We start from the raw sequence: 18,187 nt of genomic DNA, 5'->3' as shown, positions 1-18,187 counted from the left end.
TTGACAGAGCTCTGCAAAACTCTATAGTCCATTGAGAGGTCTATTGGAGGCCTGTAGAAAGGAAAGGCAAGTGTAAGTGGCAAAGTTTAAAAAAACGTACAAGCAAGAATACACACCACTTGGTTACCACCTCATTGTTTTAATATAAGAAAGAACAAGACATGGACCCCTGCTCCTCCACAAAAGGGATTATTGTGGAAAGTGAAAACCTTTTACTTCCCTTTTACAAAAAAAGCCTCTGGACCTATTCATCTGCAATTTGTCAGGCTTAATCCGGTTCTGGAGTGGCTTCTCCGCCTGTAAATGTCATCCACTTTGACCAAAGGGGAAATTTTTTATAGCCATTTACACTTCATTTTATGCAGAGTGGCTTGGAATTTAAATTATAGCTCAAAGTGAACCTGCACAGAGCAGCTCAGAAATAAATGCAAATTTTAAGAAACAGATATAACATGAAACTTGAGGCCTCTAATGTCTTGTGTAAGTTAAATAGCACCGGTCCCAATATCAGTCCCTGCAGGACTTTTATTTGTTTGTTGTCCTTCTATTGTGAGAACTAGCCATATTGCTCTTTCTCCCCCCCAGCGGCTAACCAATGCATAAGAGACCTTTAATCCAATGACAGCAAAATTTTATTTAGAATCTTTGGTGAGGGACGGTGTTGAAAGCTCAACCATGGTATTCTCCTGGAGCAGCTCTGTGGGTTAGAAATTGGAGGCACCATATTACAGTGGTTCTGCTTCAACCTGCAGGACTATTACCATTGATCAGCACTGGGGCAAGAGCTGCTTTCACCTTGGTGGTTGTACTGTGGGGTCCTGCAGAGTTCCATCTTGTCCCTCTGCTTTTTAGCATCTGTCTATATGAATCCACTGGGAGAGGTAATCTAAGGGTTTGAAGCAGGGTGCCACCCATTTTTAGAAGATACCCAGCTTTAGCTCTCCATACCATCTGAATTATCTGAGGCTGTGCAAGTGTTTGTCCATGCTTGGATGCAATAATGGGCTAGAAGATGGCCAGTAAACTCAGCTTGAATCCTGACAAGTTGGAAGCACTGTGGGTGGAAGGTCTAGGAAGTGGGAAGATGGCGTGTTCTAGGTGGAACCCAACATAAATTCAAAACCCTAATCTATATGAAATGATGCTATATAGTGAGATGCTAATATTTACCTACCCTCAGTGGTTATTTCCAAAATAAAACCCCAAAGCCTTCTGCTAGCTGTTTATCATTCCTAGTGGTAAATCTAGAGGTGCAGGAGCTTATCATGACAACCCCATAGTTATCTCCCACAAAGACCAAAGAAAAAGAACCAGATGGTGGAATTATGCCGGTCTTGTTAAAAGCAGCCGAAAGCTGCTCTCCTCCAGTATCTGCCACTTGAGGCAGCTTTTTCAGCCCGCCTAATGTCTGCCTAATGCAACAACAACAACGTCAGGTGAGCCCTGATCACACAACTGTCAGTCATTGGGCTGCCAATTTAACAGAATGAAGAAACGAAGCAAGCAAGACCTGCCAGGGGAAAAGCCTGGCTAAAGAGAGAGGGCCCTTTGGGAGAGGAACTGTTTGGGGAGCACTCCAGTTGATGACATACAGTAATAGTAACACTTTCTGAACATAGAAATCTCTCTCTCCTTTTCCACTGCTATTACATTCCTGATCATTCATCTCTGTTTCTCTTTAGTATGCCTCTTGACCTTTTCCCCTCTATTAATAATGATCAGCATACCTAATATTGATAAATGATATAGCTTCACATATATTGGTTTATTTTCTTTTAACCTTCATATATCCTTTCCTTAACTGTGTTTTAAAGTCTACCCTTTTTTAACCTTTTATGGCAGAGAATGGTCTAATATTTCATCATGATATTGTGCTTTGGTGTATGTCTGTGTTGTGCGTTATAGACAGATAGAATGACACGGATATATTACCCAGCAATTAAGATATTGTTGTAATCATTTTAAAGCCATCTAACCAATCTGGAAATTATTTATTTATGCTCTCATTCATTCCTATTTATAGGTCACTTTCCTACTAAGAGACCGTCATTGTAACTTACATAATAAAAGCAAATAAGGCCAACAACCACATTATTAAAATATCAAATAAAAATATATAAACGTAAGAGTGTTAGGAAAATGGCAACAAATATAGCAGTATAATAAAGAGCCAGGACAACAAAAAGTCACATGAGACCAAAGGTGTGGTGGCATAAAATGGTCCTTCAGCCCAAGACAAATGTCTGTGTTGTAGGGGTTGTATAAACTTCCAAAAAAAGGGATTACATAGCCTGGGCTCCACAACTGAAAAGGCCCTGTCCCAAGTCACCACCAACCACAACCCAGGTTGTTCACCTCGGCTGACAAAGTAGGTTCATACAGGAGAGTGTGGTTATTTTGATGGAAGGGATGCTAAGGAAATTGTTAACTTCTAAATGTGCCGATTCCTTGTGAAATAAGAATCTGAGCCCACTTACACAGCTAGAAGTGTTTGCAAGGTGGTTCTAAATTTTAATAGGTGTAATTCATAATATATATTTCAACTACATTTAATATGAAGAATTTAATTTCACTCTTCCATCTAGCTCTGAAGCTTTAAATTTCCTATGCAGCCACTACATCTTCATTAAGAGTAGAATTTAGATTCATACTGTTCCCTGGATCCCAACTTCACTACCATATGAACATTGACTTGGAATTTATTAACAGACAGAATCTTCATTAACCTTAAGTTAAGTTTTCTAGCTAGTATTAAAATGGAAACATATGCATCCTTTTTTCTTTTTTCTTTAGCCAAGCTTGACTAATCAGCAATGCCTATCTAATTTTTTAGAATCGGAAGGGCAGATTGAACTGTTAATAAATTTGTTGGAAGGTAGGCAGGTGAGTGAAACTTAGCCATGCAAAAACCTCTTTGAAATATGTAACTATAATACATATATTTTCTAGGAATGTAAACTGAAGAATGGGATGCCCAAAGCAAAACCAAAAAGAACATCAGGAAGCTGGTTCATAATGCCATCTATTAACTTGAGATCATTTGGATTTTAAATTGTGAAAGATAATCCTAGATTTCTCACTTGACTCTATTACATGTTGGGCAACAGTGTGCATATCCACGAGTGTGCCTCTTCCCCTGCTGAATTTGAACCAAATAAGAACACAATCAATAAAAGTGAGTAAAATTCAGTTGTAAAAAGTGGGTTCAGAACTTTGAAAGAATTGTTCAGTCATTTGAACCTATTAATATTTCTCTGTGAACATAGTTTTCAGCCTTTGCAGACTGTATATCAGGGTGAACAGAGGTGTACAGAGCAAAGAGACTTGTGAACACATTTATGGCATTAACTTTTATGAACTATAGTTCGCTTAATCAGATGCAGATACATGTATTGGCAGATTGAGTGGGGGGATTGTAAAAAGTGACCTCACTAATATAATAAACCGAAAGAACATCTTCTGTGAGTGAAGAACTGGTATTTCCAGTATAAACGAAACCATCAGATTCCCTAAGATCAAAATACTGCTGTGATTTTGCTAGACTTCAACCTGTATAGCAAGGGGGCATTAAAAATTCTAATTGCTTTGGAAAGTGGAAGTTGTCAATCTATAACACTCAGTACCACTAGTCAGCCCTGGGCACATCAGTACCCTAATTACATAAAGTCTGGCTCTTCACCAATGTTTTAACACTTGATTTATTTCCTGTTTGAGTTTGTTCAATAGAGCCAGAGTTAATTGGTTTTCCAAATGAGTGCTAAAATATAAAGATCCAGCTTCATTAAGTGGAGGCTGTACTTAATATGCACCACTGAGTTGTAAGTCCATGTAAAGGTTACTGGGGTGAGATTTCCGGGCTTTCTCTAACAAACCACAGTCTTGCACTAGTCTGCTTTGCTTACAAATAACAGATAAAATGTTAACTTCTCATTGCTGGTGCGTTTTCCCTTCATCTCTTATTTCTCTCTCAAGATGAACTAAAAATATTTAGTGCAATTAATTTCTGGGTATGTACGCTGTTCATTCTCAATTACATGTGCACCTGGTTGCAACATTCTGCAAACTAAAATCTTCCCATTCTAGAGATGTGTTCTGCGTGTAGAAACTCCAATATATTCCCAGAACTGGCACACCACCCTTCAACATTCCTCAGAAAATAGGGACATTCTATTCTACGTCCATGGAATGTCCCTATAAACTCTCCCATTTAGGGGAACATGTAGCCCTACTAAATATACATAGCCATTCCGTTTACACCCTTTCCAAACTATCTCAAAGAACTAAGTTACTTCTTTGTTTGATAAGGAAACAGCCATTTACTATCTGTATAAAAAATGCTCTTCAAGAATTGCAATTATTGGAGTGTGCTGCTTTATAGAGAGAGTGGGCTCTTTTACAGTACAGTAAAGGACATTAGTTTGCCTGGGGCCACTGTGTAATATACTTAGTTCAATGGTTAATCAGCCTTGTGCACTTGTCTAATGAATGACTCATAATGCATGACTCTGCCAGGCTTTTCCTTTTGTGTAATTTAAACCACATTATGGGATGATGATAACCCAGGATATTTACTTCCAACCTTGAAATGACTGAGGGGTGCTGCATGCCATAAGAGAATTTTGACTCTGGCATGTCAAATATGCTTTATCAAGTTTTTGTCACAGTTATTAGTCTAGCTACCGTGAAGCATTCCTCTTGGACATGCACCCGTTGGTGTGGTACAATGAAAAGATTTATCAGCTGCGTTGGTTTAAGTATCAATAAAATACTCACTTTGGGCTTTATTATTGATTAACAAATGACTTACCCAAAGCCTGGCCATATTGTGAAGGCCACCTGAAATTACATTGGAAAAGCATATTTTAGAAACGTGTCAGCACGCTTCACCTTGCCAGAGACTTGTTAAAGTTCTTCTGTCACATCATGCCCCATTTTGGGCAAACCAAATGACAGAGTGCATACTTGGGCAGCAAACTAATTGTGGTAACATATCTCATTAAGAATGCTGGGTTCAGCACGCAGGGGCTTTTCTTCAACTGCAACTACCTTTAATGAGAAGCAGCACAGCACAAGCCACATTACTAGCCTGACAATTTGTTCTAGTGATTTATTATGCCTGGGCTGCTGTTGCCGACATGAAAAGACTGCAGAACATTTGTCTGATGTTAGTGCATGTTGACTTCCCAACTCCATCAAGGCAGCAATAAGAATAAACTGCACAACATGCTTGGTATTTACTCAGCGTGTTTTCATTGAAAACAAACAGCAGCATCAGGTGAGGTGCTATTCTTTCTGAAACTATGCGAAAGTAACACAAAGAACATAGGGCAGAACCACCAATATGGAGACCAGTAGGGAGGAGGAGAGTGATAAAATAGGTATTGAGAGGATCTGCTTCTTTCTTTCTTTCTTTCTTTCTTTCTTTCTTTCTTTCTTTTCTTTTCTTTTCTTTCTTTCTTTCTTTCTTTCTTTCTTTCTTTCTTTGGCTTAAATAAATGCGGAATAACACTTGATGCATTCTTTTAATTTTGAAAGGGGATGGAAAAGGGAGCCCTTTGTCTCACTGGTGTGACAGCATTCTTTCATCCCTTTGTAAATTCTTGTCAATTTTTTATAGTGCTGCAAATCTCTCTGCTCTGATTTTACAACTTTATTCCCTTATCATGTTACCAAGTTAAATAAAATATGAGCATGCATGAATCTTAGTTTTTATTTATTTATTTCTACAAAGAAAAGGTGTTTTGCGTGTATATATATATATATATACGCAATACACACACACACTTTTATTTATTTTATTTTATTTTTATTTATACCCTGCCCAAGACCGGGCTCAGGGCGGCTAACATCAGGTATAAAAACAAACCCAGATCAAAAACTGGGGGGAGAAAACGTCAAATCTTCACCAAGGCCAACTATCCAGACTGGTCCTATGTGGGTCAGAAAAGCCAGGGAAGTCCCCAAATAGGGGTTCCATCACAGAAGGAAAAGGCAAGAGGGGGAGGGGATCAGGCTGGTTCCAAGCCAAAGGCCAGGTGGAACAACTCTGTCTTACAGGCAAGAAATCAGATCCCGCAGGGCCCTGGTCTCATGAGACAGAGCGATCCACCAGGCGTAGCCAGTGTTGAAAAGGCCCTGACCCTGGTTGAGGCTAATCTGACTTCCTTAGGGCCCAGGACCTCTAGAGTGTTGCTATTTATGGACCTTACGGTCCTCCGTAGGGCATACAAGGAGAGGTGGTCCCCTAGGTACGAGGGTCCTGTTAAACAGCAATAAATAAATAAAATTTTCCCATCAGCCCAAGGAGCATGCCCAACAGATAGAAAGACAACATCTAGTTTAGAACATCCAGGAGTTGCCAGGACATTCAAGTTCTGGAGCTTATCTTTTATTTAGATGGGTTTAGTTACCTAGAGTTCCTAATAACTTAAGTGTTTAGAACCAATGAACTGACCAGAAATATAGATGCTTCTAATGCGTATAATATGTGGCCTGAAACATTAGAGGGGAAGCCTTCCCTAAAAAGTCACCCTGTTTTAAGTAGTGAGAAATTTCTTTAATTTGGACCAGAAGCCAAGTATTGAAGCAACTGCTAAATATCTAGAAGATAGTTAATGAAGAAATGTTCCATATAAAATCTATCTCCTGTTCTCCATCTACTCCCACTTCATATGGAAGAATGTTTAATCAAAGCAAGAAATGACACTGAGCCAGACTAAAATGTCAGATACCTTATTTTTTTTCTTAAACAAAAGTTAATATCCCCATTGATTCTGTGCATTTTTACTTTGAGAAACTTCTCGCAATAGTTAGTATACCTCCCGTGCTCTGGTATCCATGCGTCCCCCCCCTCCTTTTTTGCAGTAGTTTTCCACTGGTACTGAAGGGAGGGTCCTTAAATTAGGTCATAATGAATTTCATCTTTGATATTCTTTCTGACTCTTTATATAGAGCTCCCATTGATATCCATGGGTGTTCTGCATATTGAAGGAGACCAGACCATCTGAACTGAGATCAATCATGCAGATCTGAAAGAAAAAGTTTCCTGTCAATGTGGAATAGAATATAAAATGATGCAAGTTTCAGGAGGGTGCTTCCTTATACATTATAGATGGCCTCTTTTCTCGTGCTTAAAGCTTTCTTCCTGAAATTCACCTGCATCACTACACATACTTCTTTTAAGTTCATAACTTCACTTTTAGAGTTGACGTTTCCCTATGTCTAACGGTATTTGTGCGACATCAACCCCCACTTTTTTTTGCCTCAGATTTGAAGACGGGAAATAAAAGTTATTCAAAAACTACACTAGACAAAAATTCTCTTTGAACAGGACACCTGCCGGGATGATAAGTTACCGAGTGCAGAATATTTAGCATTGATTCATAATGGCCCAGCATCCTGAAGCTGTCGTAAAAGGAAACATAACTAATTCCATATATGTATGTATGTGAATGGAAACTTTTATTCACTGAAGATAAAATGCTGGTCCTCAAACAACTGTTCCAAAGAATTGTTTCTATCCTTAAGGATCAATGTGTGTCAATTAGTGGCAGAAAATGCCTGGAAAATATGACACAGTAATGGCAGGATTAAAACTTCTCAGTTATTCCAAAGAAGAGATCCTTAGGGGGCGAATGTTAGAGATTTCAAACTGGAGCTGTAAAGCTCTGTTAACACAACTAAATTCTTCCTCTTCCTCTTCTAAGGATGCTCAGCTATTTATAGGTATCCTTATTATTTATCAGGGTGTATCGTCACTTCCCTATTCCCACTTTGGCACCGTAGCACCAGGTGGAAAGGCTTGTGCTAGCAGAGACTTCATTCATCCCAGTATAGTGTATTGACAAGACAGGAGAGTATTTAGGCCAACATGCACACATATAGGGAGCTGTTAGATTGAATGCATAAGGTCCCATGAAATCAACAAGGTTGAGTTTATGATGCACCTCCAGTTAAAAGATCTCAACTTTAGGGATGGGAAATGCTATCAAATGGTTAAGGTGCTTCCACATCACTGAGAAGGATTAATATTAGTGTGCATATTTAGTTATTATTGAAAGCATTTTTATCCCACTCTTCAGCTGAAAAAGACTCCCAGAGTAGCTTACAAAGGTTAATAATAGGCAAATCAGATGTTAAGAATTCAGCAGATTGTGATGCTGGATCTAAGCATCATGGCCCTTTCTCCAAGGGCCTCAGTGATGGCAGCTCATAACAGGAGGGAGAGAGGGGTTAGAGGGGTTTCAGCTGCAGCTGTGTGATGGAAGATGCACACTAGTGGGATTTGACTTAACCCAAGACAACATATTGACTAGAAAGGGGTGGAAGAAGAACAATATCTGTGGGAAATTTGTGCTGGGTTAAAAAAAAAAAAGTTAACAGGCCAGGGGTCACCAACCTTTTAGGGGCTAGTGGGCACATTGGAATACTGAGAAAGAGCTGTGGGCACAAGTCACAAAATGGCTGCCATAGAGGAAGAGTGGCATAACACAAAATGGCTGCTACTACATAAAGAGCAGGAAAAGAGGCAGGACCACAAAATGGAGTGGGCATGCTCTCCATTAATGGGGGAAAGACACCTGTCTTTGCTACTGCTGCACTCATTCACAGAGAGAAACTCTTTACACCTCCCTGTTCAGGATGGAAGAGAGGGTGTCTAATCCTGGCATCCAGTGAAATGTGGGCACGTTTAAGGTGCCATATTCAGTGTAGGAGAAGCTAAGCAAGTACAAACAGAACTTGGGCAGGAAGAGCCAAACTGTTGTGCATTGTGAATTTTTGAGATGTTTACAGAGACTTTTTTGTGGGTGCCATTGGAAGCAGAGTGGGCACGCTGGTGCCTGAAAGTGCTGCAGTGGTGACCCTTTGCTGTTATACTACTAATAATTTATATAGCATAACTAATACATACAGCTTGTGTCCTGTGAGTATTGATGTTTCTGGCTTCTACTGGAAATGTTCCCCCAATATCCCATCCCGCCAGTGGTTTTGCCATAGCTCAGTGGTAGAGCACATACTTTGGATACTGAAGGTCTCAGGCTCATTGTCTGCATTTCCAGGGATGCCTAGGAAAAAGGCTCCTGGAGATTCACTGCTAGTCAGTGTGAAAAATATTGAGCTAGATGGAACAATGGCTTGGCTTGTTATAAGAGTTCCCTGTGTTCATATAAGTTTACTTCCTTTGTTCTTGAGAACTGCCTTCGATTATAAGTTGAATGTCATGTCCTGAGTTTGTTGTGTCATTCTTTCACCAGCCAACCTTTTGACAAAACGTGCTATTCCACAATGAAAATTGAATCTGGATCCCTGCATTTGCCAGCTGTTGAGAGTGTCATTAGATTACTGAATCCCTGAAGGTAGTCATAGCTGTAAAGACTAGGCTTTTCCAACATGTCTGCTTGATCAGGCCAATGACAGCTTTACTAAAGTTTGGAATAAAAATGAGTTGCAAGAGCTACAAAAGTATTGTGAAGCAAGTATTTACCACTTTCATGAATCCCTCAAGACGAGGTGTGCCGGAAGGTGTTGGTTGCTTTTGTAATGGTGGTTGTTGGCATTGTTATTTTAAATCACAGCTGTATTAGAGCTTAGGAGGCTAATAAGAAGAGGTGTGACATATTTGTTTTAAATTAACCTTAATTGCATGGCAAGGCCCCGGACCTCCTAGCTCCCCCCGAAATAAATACACCAACACAAGTATATTGGGTTAAGGGGATAAATAAGGCCACAACTTTATTGGTTAGAGATGTGAGTGGTTTGGCTTATGCAATTGGGTGAAGCAAGACTATATCCTGACTCCTGCCTGACTGCAGGAAGTCTCTTAAGGGTCAGCCACCGGAAGGGGGCTCTATGATATACATCAATTGAGCACCCCCAGGGTCACCGTTGGGGTCATGGCATGGTCCTAGCTCACGCCCAGGCTTCAGACAGGAACCACCCCAGATCCCTTTAACAGGATACCCTTAACGTGGAGGGGCAGGCAGAGGCACAACCTCCCCTCCCATAATAAGGCTTACGTAATGCCTAACCTTACAAAGTTGTGATGATTGCTTCTAGGTAGGCGAAAACCAAATGGCTAATGCCAGTTTTGCCAAGTGGAAAAATTCCTACCCGACCCCAACAACCAGGCAACTGACATAAGTCGTAGCAAGGCCATAGTTAAACCATGCAAGAAAGAGGGTGGGTGGGCTGGGAGATCCCACGAACTGAGGCAAAAGGACACTGCTTCCCCAGCTGCACCGCTATTTAAACAGGCATAGCTACACCCCCAGTCAACCCTGATTGGCTGTCCAGGGGCATGCCGCGGCCAGGGTTCCTGATGACATGGGAGGCGTTCCTCCGCCCACTACAGGGTCACTGCGATGACCCAGATTCCCGCCCACAAAGCAGCCCCTCCTAAAAGGGGAAGCTGAAAACTTAAAGCTCCCTTCACTGCTTTGGAGTCCTTTTGAAGTCCTAGACTTCTTTGCATATGTCTGGAGTGAATTGTGTTCCCACAATTGAGTCTGGAGTTTTGAGAATGATTTCATTCAGTAAGTTCTCTACTCAAAGTCAGGAGAACAGAACTGCACTGTTGTGCAATAGGGCATTCCCCCCCCCTTCTTCTCTGCCCCCATGCCTCCCCCAAATCTGCTCTGGAGGGTCATGAGAACTCCCAGAGCAGTGTGTAGGGCATACAAGATGAGAGATCGTTTCATGTTACAAGCAGAAGTACTTGCACTGATGGAACGATTGTTTTTTGCGTGACTCTGAATTCCACCCAATGTCATTGTCAAGGAAATGCCAGATTCTTTTGACATATCAAATACTAGATATTTGTGACGCCTCAGTTATGTAGACTGAAAGCTGAGAGTCTTGGCTTACAGGAAAAGTTCAGTACCTCTTTTCCCAGGCCTTTGGCTAATTAAGCAATCTAATGCCTTTTAAATGTGTTTGTGGGAGGAGGTTACTGGGTTTTGTTATTATTATTATATGTATTTTGTGTTTTCATTTTGTATTTTTATGCTGTAAACTGCCCTGTGACCTTCAGGGGAAGGGCACTATATAAATTTAATAAAGAATAAGAATAAGAATATTTCACAAATAACCACAAGGACAATCTAATGAACAGCCTTTTTATTCTGCCGCTCTACTGGGTGCCAGACTTTCTGCTTAAAATATTTCACTATTCTATTTTCAGTGTTAGTACTTAAGCTCTACAATACATAAGTACAATTCAAGAGAATCTGTTTGGGCTGTCAAATTGTACTTGTTCGTTTAAAGCTTCACATTCCATATGACCTGGTGTGGAGATACCTGTCCTCTTTCTTCGACAAAACACGGGTTGCTCATTGCCCATGACTTTGAACATTCAAAATAGGCACATTTTGGGGATGGATTAAAATGATATACAATCTACTACAGTTTCTGGAAACAAGAGCATTTGCATCCCTCCACCTTCCCCTTGAGATTACAGTGGTGGCTTCTCTTACCTCCCTCCCAGTTCTGGAAGTGACTTGCTTGAATTTGAGACTTAGTCCTATGTCTCTCTGGTCTTTTGGACAAAGAATCCCCCCCCCCAGCCTTTTCCCCCACCAGGACTGAAGGACCTGTGACTCTCCAGATATTGTTGCACTACAGTGCCCATCATCCCTGACCATTGACTCTGCTAACTGGGACGGATGGTAGCTGGGAGTTCAACATCTGGAGAGCCACAGATTCCCCATCTCTGCTTCATATCTGCAATGTGTCTGGACATAAAGAAGCAGGGCAAACCTCACTGAATTCCATTTCCATTCCACATACAAGATATGGTCAGATATACTCATGGCCAGTCTCATGCTCTGTCGGTGGAAGAATGTTTTATTTGGAGAGGAATAAAAATAACTTAGGTGTTTTTTGCCTCAAAGGATTGAAATTGCACTTCACCCACTAGCAGTCACATTCTACAGTAAAAAAGCAACTGAAAAAGGCTAATGTGAATTTGTTTCATTTTATTAGATGAGCAAATCCAGCTTAATTAGATCTTTGGCTGTCTATCTTTGAAATTAAGAGAAGATTATATTTGCATAAAATATGCAATATGCATTTTGCAGAAACAAAATAGAGGAAATTTTGACACTTTACATAAATATCACGCAATTAAATGTCAGGTGCATGCAAACAGAGTAAACATACATGCATATATTTTGCCTAGGCTTATTTGAAGTATCTGAATAATCATACAGGCAGCCTCACGCTCAACAATAGTGTTGAAATGTAGCACTGACAGTTTCCTCCTATAAATGGCAACTCATTAGGAGATCCAGAGCTCAAGCAAATAACTCTAGATGGTGAGAATTAGGAAGGGCCATGGCTCAGTGGTAGAGAACATGACCTGCATGCAAAAGGTCCCATGTTCAACTCTCCAGGTAGGGCTGTGAGAACCCCTGCTTGAAAGAGAGAGCAAGTGTCATCAGTGTGTACAGGAACAGTCACACTCAGTATAATGTAACTTCCTATGCTCCTATTGTATTTATGTATGTATTTATATCCCAATTTCCACCATGCAATCCAAGGTGTAGGCAAACATATGGCTCTCAGGCAGCCATCTGTCCAGACACTGAGCCGACCCAAGCCTGCTTAGCTCCTGCAAAGCAGTAGCCTCATGTGCCTTCAGACCCAGTGTGGCCTGAGACCGTTTGTCCAGCATGTATTTATTTCCATTCAAGCAGTTTGCCCATGGACACAGCCCCAGAGATCAAACAAGAGCGCCAATGACATATTTGATGTTCAGGTAGACCCATTAAAATCATTGGCTCCCCACTTAGCCATGCTAACTACAGTGGGACTACTCTGAGTAAAACTTGGTTGAGAACTTTCAGCCCCAGGTTCTAAGACTGGGCTTAAATCATTCCTCCAGGTTTTTTGGGGGGAGGGTCTCCCTATGAAAATAGGGGGCAATTTTCTTCTGCTTCCTTGGCAGGGGGAGAAGAATTTCTTTGACATTTTCAGTTGGTGATTGCCACTTACCTTAATGCGTCTCGTGAGGAAATGCAGGCATCAGGCAGCAGTGACAAGGGTCTAGTATTGTATCACACCAACTGGATTTCTGAGAATCCATTGGGAGCTATGTGATGTGCAACTATGCGGTATTGTTCCCAAGGCTTTCTGGGATGAGCAGGTGCCGTAAGCTGTGGAGAGAGCTTTCCACCACAATGAGTAGCTTCTTTTTTCAAGTTAGAAAATGGAAAACCTTTGGTCACATCACAAGGTGGATTAAGATAAGTGGCAACCTCATTCTGCCCTGCTGCCCTAGTAAATTTTGAATTACTAAATTAATGTTACATTTCAGTTACAATGGACTACCCATTCTCCTACGGTGCAAGTGTCTTTACAGGTGTGGAGCGCCAGTAATTGTAGGAATGCTACCACTGTAAAAATTCAAGAATTGGGCTGTTCCACTTCAATGCCATAAGGCCACTGTGAATATTCCTAGTACAGGAACAAAGTGGTGCAGCTGCAGCAATATATTAGCCATTGTAAATTGGAGTTTAATTGTCTCCTTCACCACAAAATATATTTTGCAGTAGCTGGACAGTAGACCTCTTAAAGATGTCACTATTACTCAGAAGCACCTAGACCTTTAGAAAGTCATAACTCATCAGCAATGCGCCAAGTGCTTCTGGGAATTTGCAAAGTATAAGAGGTTAAACTGATAGCAGCACAAAATGCTCTGCATAGGACAGCACAGTTGTAAGGTTTTTTTCTCCTGTTTGTTAACTGTATTTTTCCTTTCTACCAGAATACATCATCTGTGGGAATTATTCAGATGAGTAGCTTGGGGGAAGATTGCTGGATGCACAGGGACAACTATTTTGACCTATTGTATTATTTTATAACCAGTGTAATAACCTCAGAGCAGCGTAACTGCATATATAAAACTTCATGATGTGATATGCTGCTTGGTCTCAGGACTGTTAATTAGATGGTTGCTGAAACAGCCTGTATTCTCATCCAGCAAGTCAGTGTGGGTGCTTTCTACTACTGCACTGTACCAATTGTGGGGCAAATGGGACACCTAGTTTTGTATAGCCAAGACACCAATTTTAACATAAGCTTCACCCTGGGAAAACACTCATGAGCCTATTGGTTTTTTCCTCCCTTTACTTTAATTAGCAATGGGTGCTAGTTAAAGACTGTTGGAAGTTATTCTGGCACCTAAAGTAGAAAATTACATAAGCATCCTTCCCTGCAAGTAAAAATACAACAACAACAAAAATAACAATAGGCTACCATTTTATAGTACAAAAATTCACCTGTCTACTGGTAGGGCCGGCCCTGGCAGTTTGACCTGTGCCATAACAATGACTACATATAATGATGAGCTGTACATCTTCTGGCAGATCTTATAGGAAAGAAGCCACAGCGCACTTTAAAACTAATGTCGCTAACGAAAGCTGACAGCTGGGAATGTTCCTGTTTGGTGTTTCTGATACACACCGGGGGTTTTTTGTTCCTTTGTTTTTAAATGTTGGGGATGTTTTGACATCTTTAGTGGAATAAAAAATTAATATACCACTTAAAATGTTCAGATTAAACAGCTGCCAAATTTTCATTTTTGTTAAGCTGCTTTCAGTTTTTGTTGTTGCTGTCGTTCCTTAAAAAAAACAAAACGCGAATCTTGGGGTGAATTAAAAATTCATGACCTCTGCACAAGGGTTGGTTCCTGAACTAAACATGCATTGCTCACATGAATACAGCGCATACAGTCAATAGGCCGACTTTTAAAAAGGTAAGACTCAAACTTGGAAGGCACATTTCAGCTGATGTGTTTGCATGCGAAATGACCATTAGCCGGGGCAAGAAAGTGGATCAGATTGTTCAAAAACCATGCAAGCTGCAGCAATGTTCATGTGAAGCAGCAATGCTCATGTGAAGAGGGTCACAGTGTAGCCCTGCACCAGTTGCACCTGTCCCTAAAGTGTGGGTGTGTGATGTGCAGATACAGAGCTGGGATTGGTTACACCTTCCTACTGATTCTGGACTCTTGTGAACCTGTTGTTGCTGCTTTTTATGGGTAATAGTGCTTAGGAGTTTATTTCTCTCCGTCATACTTCTAACTGGACTTACAAATGTAGCATTCTTTAGGCTTACTCTGAGAGGTTGTGTGTGTCCCTTTTAGTCTCCTTTTGATAATACTAACTCTTCCTCTATTCATTCCCAAAGGCTTACAGCTTGAAATCTGAGTTAATTTATTAAGCCCCTGTGGGCCATATCCAATATGGAAAATCTCTGCTTGAACAATGCACTGAAAAATGAGAATGTTAAACTGCGGCTTTAGATGAGAAGTCTGCAATCACTAAGTGCCTTGGTTTTCCCCAAATTAATGATTTGAGAATAACAAGAATGCCAAGGAGCAAATCAGTGCCAAGGACAAGTGTATGACAGGGGGAATTATTGCAAGTTTTGGAAAAGGAACTGTGTAAAAAAAAAGAAAGAAAGAAAATTATGTTTAGTGCAAAAACCTTTATGATCAGATTTCTACCACAAATGGTCCCCTCCCTCCCTCTCTCTCTCTCTCTCTCTCTCTCTCTCTCTCTCTCTCTCCAGGTGAACTAGCATAACTCTAACCATTATATTTCCAGACTTTAAAAACAAAAACTTCTGTTAAAAGTCATGGTAAAAAAAGAAAAGCAACCATTACTCTAAAGGTGATTCAGTGTTTACTTTTGCTTTGGCTGGCTCCATCGTAAAAGATGGCGGCTATGGAATGTGATGAGGTTTTGAGGTGCTTTAAGACATAGATATATTTATGAATTGCTTCCCATAAAATCAAATAATTCCATATATAAACAATGGAGCAATATTCAACTAAATAGTTGTGCTAGCCCAAAAGGATTTACTCCTTTCTCTGCCCACTGTGCATGCCCCATACTATTCCGAAAACTGCTCCAGAAGGGTGGGGTAATCCCCAGAACAAATTTAGGAGTTGCAGAGGGGAGAAAATGTTGCATTACACAAAGAGAGATCCTTGTGCTGATGGGGTGTTCCTCTTAGCACTACACTGAATACAGCCCAATTCAAAGCAATTATCTTGCAACCTTTTACCAAAAAAGAAAGTCATGAAACAGACTTTGCAACAGGTTATTTCTAGATTGAACTACTATCAGATTTTCACATACATTTTCAGCAGTGTTGAAAATACTCCATGCTGTTTTGACTATTATTGGCACGTGTGTGTGTGTGTGTGTGTGTGTGTGTGTGTGTGTGTGTGTCTTCCTGCTCATGCACATAGACTGCTTTTATTCTTTTCTTCTTTCCTTACCGAGCCCTTAGCAAAGTTGTCACACAGCCAAATCTGGCTACGTGGCATCCTGATGCTGTTAGTTGGTGCCATCTGTGTAGTGACTCCAGATAGACAAGTAGCAACCAAAAGGTGTGCACATGTTTGTGTGTGTGTGTGTGTGTGAAACGTTGTCAAAGGAGCAGCAAACATGGGGAGGAATTGGCAAAAAAAAAAAGGAACATTAAATCAAACTGCTTTTTTGTTTTTTTAGTTCTGGTTTGTTGGTCTAAGGCAGGGGTCTGCAACCTTTAAGACAAAAAGAGCCACTTGGACCCGTTTCCGAAGAAAAAAAAAATGGGAGCCGCAAAACCGGGAAGGTGACGTCGGGACGGTGCATGACTAACGCACGCACCGCCCCCATGCGACGTCACAACCAGTACAGTGCCCGCCACAGTGGGGAGTGTCGGGGCGTACAATGCGCCTCCTCCCCTCACTAGTATCCACCCCAGAGCCGTGACAAAGATGTAAAAGAGCCACATGCGGCTCCAGAGCCACGGGTTGCAGACCCCTGGTCTAAGGGCAGGTGTGCTTCTTGCTTTGGGTAAAGGAGGTCGATTTCCAGGCAAGGCTGTGTCTCCAGGGGAAAAGTAGCCATTTTTTAAAGAAAGTTGTTAATTCTTATATTCTATGAAAAGATTTATATTCCTTTGCAGTATCTTTTTTAAAAACCTCTAAATAGAAACTATGGAACGTTAAGTGAAGCCTTATCTATCTAGCTGCCTTGCTATGTCATAATGTATTGCATAACTGGAAATAAAAGCAAATTTAAAAACTGCTGCATAAAAAAAATCTGCCTTACAAGAAATCTGGATGTCCTGGTCTAACAAAGAAAATACCCTCTGCTTAAGGGTACTTTCAAGGAGAGCACATATATTGTTTCTTTGCACCAGCATAATTTTGTTATAACACAAAGCAGAGTTCCTATCACCAGCATAATTCTCTGTGTGCCTACTCATGCCCTACTAAATCCCATGGAATTTTCTTTTGAGGAAACGACTTTAGGATTTTGTTGCATGTCTGAAAGATCTTTCTCCATCGCCCTTTTTAACCTGAAACAAATCCCAGACAGAGTCTTATCATCATGTCCCTATTTAGAAATGTGTGCCTCCCTACCCCCCACCAGGTGCTAATTTCAATTTGCTGCTGATTCCCAGGTGCTTTGGGACTGGTTCATGTAGCTGTAGTTCTTTAAATGTTATGGCAATGATGCAGTATGGACTCCTAGGACAGGTATTTTTCTACAGCTTCTTACAGTGTGAAGGGCACCTTCATTCTATCTAGATCTGAGATATTTTAAATATCTTCACACCAATTCATTCATTCATTCATTCATTCATACAGTAAAAAAAACACACACACACACACACACACACACACACAACAGTCCTGTTGTACCCCTAATCTGCCCTTATTGCTTTGTGCCCTGCACCTTGCCACTGCAACTAGCCATCCCTGCTTTGGTATAAAATTAAGCATGCTCCTCCTTTCCCAGTGATTTAATACAACAGCTGTATTTTCAATGATCAGCTTTCACCATTGATTTACCATATTACTCACCATACTCACTCAAAATGACATTTTAAAAAATCATTGTTTATGAGAGCTTTATGTCGCAAAATTGTGTTGTTCTGTCTAAATAAATAAAAAGGGGGATTTCCCCCACAAATATAACAATTTTTGAACTTCTCAAATAAGTTCCCTAATTATTTGCTACATATTTCTTCCTGGAGAAATTGCATTTATTGCACTAAATAATTGGTCTAAACACAGCTACTTTTGCCCTGAAGCATGCATTTGCTTAAACCAGCTAACTGACAAATTTGAATACATTCCAATCACATGCAATTACCAATTAGAAGGAGAAATGTAATAGATGCCCTG

At 40.6% G+C, this 18,187-nt stretch overlaps 1 protein-coding gene across 2 annotated transcripts in view; it reads left to right on the top strand.

Moving 5' to 3' along the window:
• The window catches only part of KHDRBS2 (KH RNA binding domain containing, signal transduction associated 2), a 350,797-nt gene that overhangs the window by 273,988 nt on the left and 58,622 nt on the right, over positions 1–18,187 (top strand). The window lies entirely within an intron of this gene.

The sequence above is a fragment of the Podarcis raffonei genome, chromosome 3, assembly GCF_027172205.1.
Source record: "Podarcis raffonei isolate rPodRaf1 chromosome 3, rPodRaf1.pri, whole genome shotgun sequence".
NCBI classification, from domain to species: Eukaryota; Metazoa; Chordata; class Lepidosauria; order Squamata; family Lacertidae; genus Podarcis; species Podarcis raffonei.
This window is presented reverse-complemented; position numbering and strand designations above follow the sequence as displayed.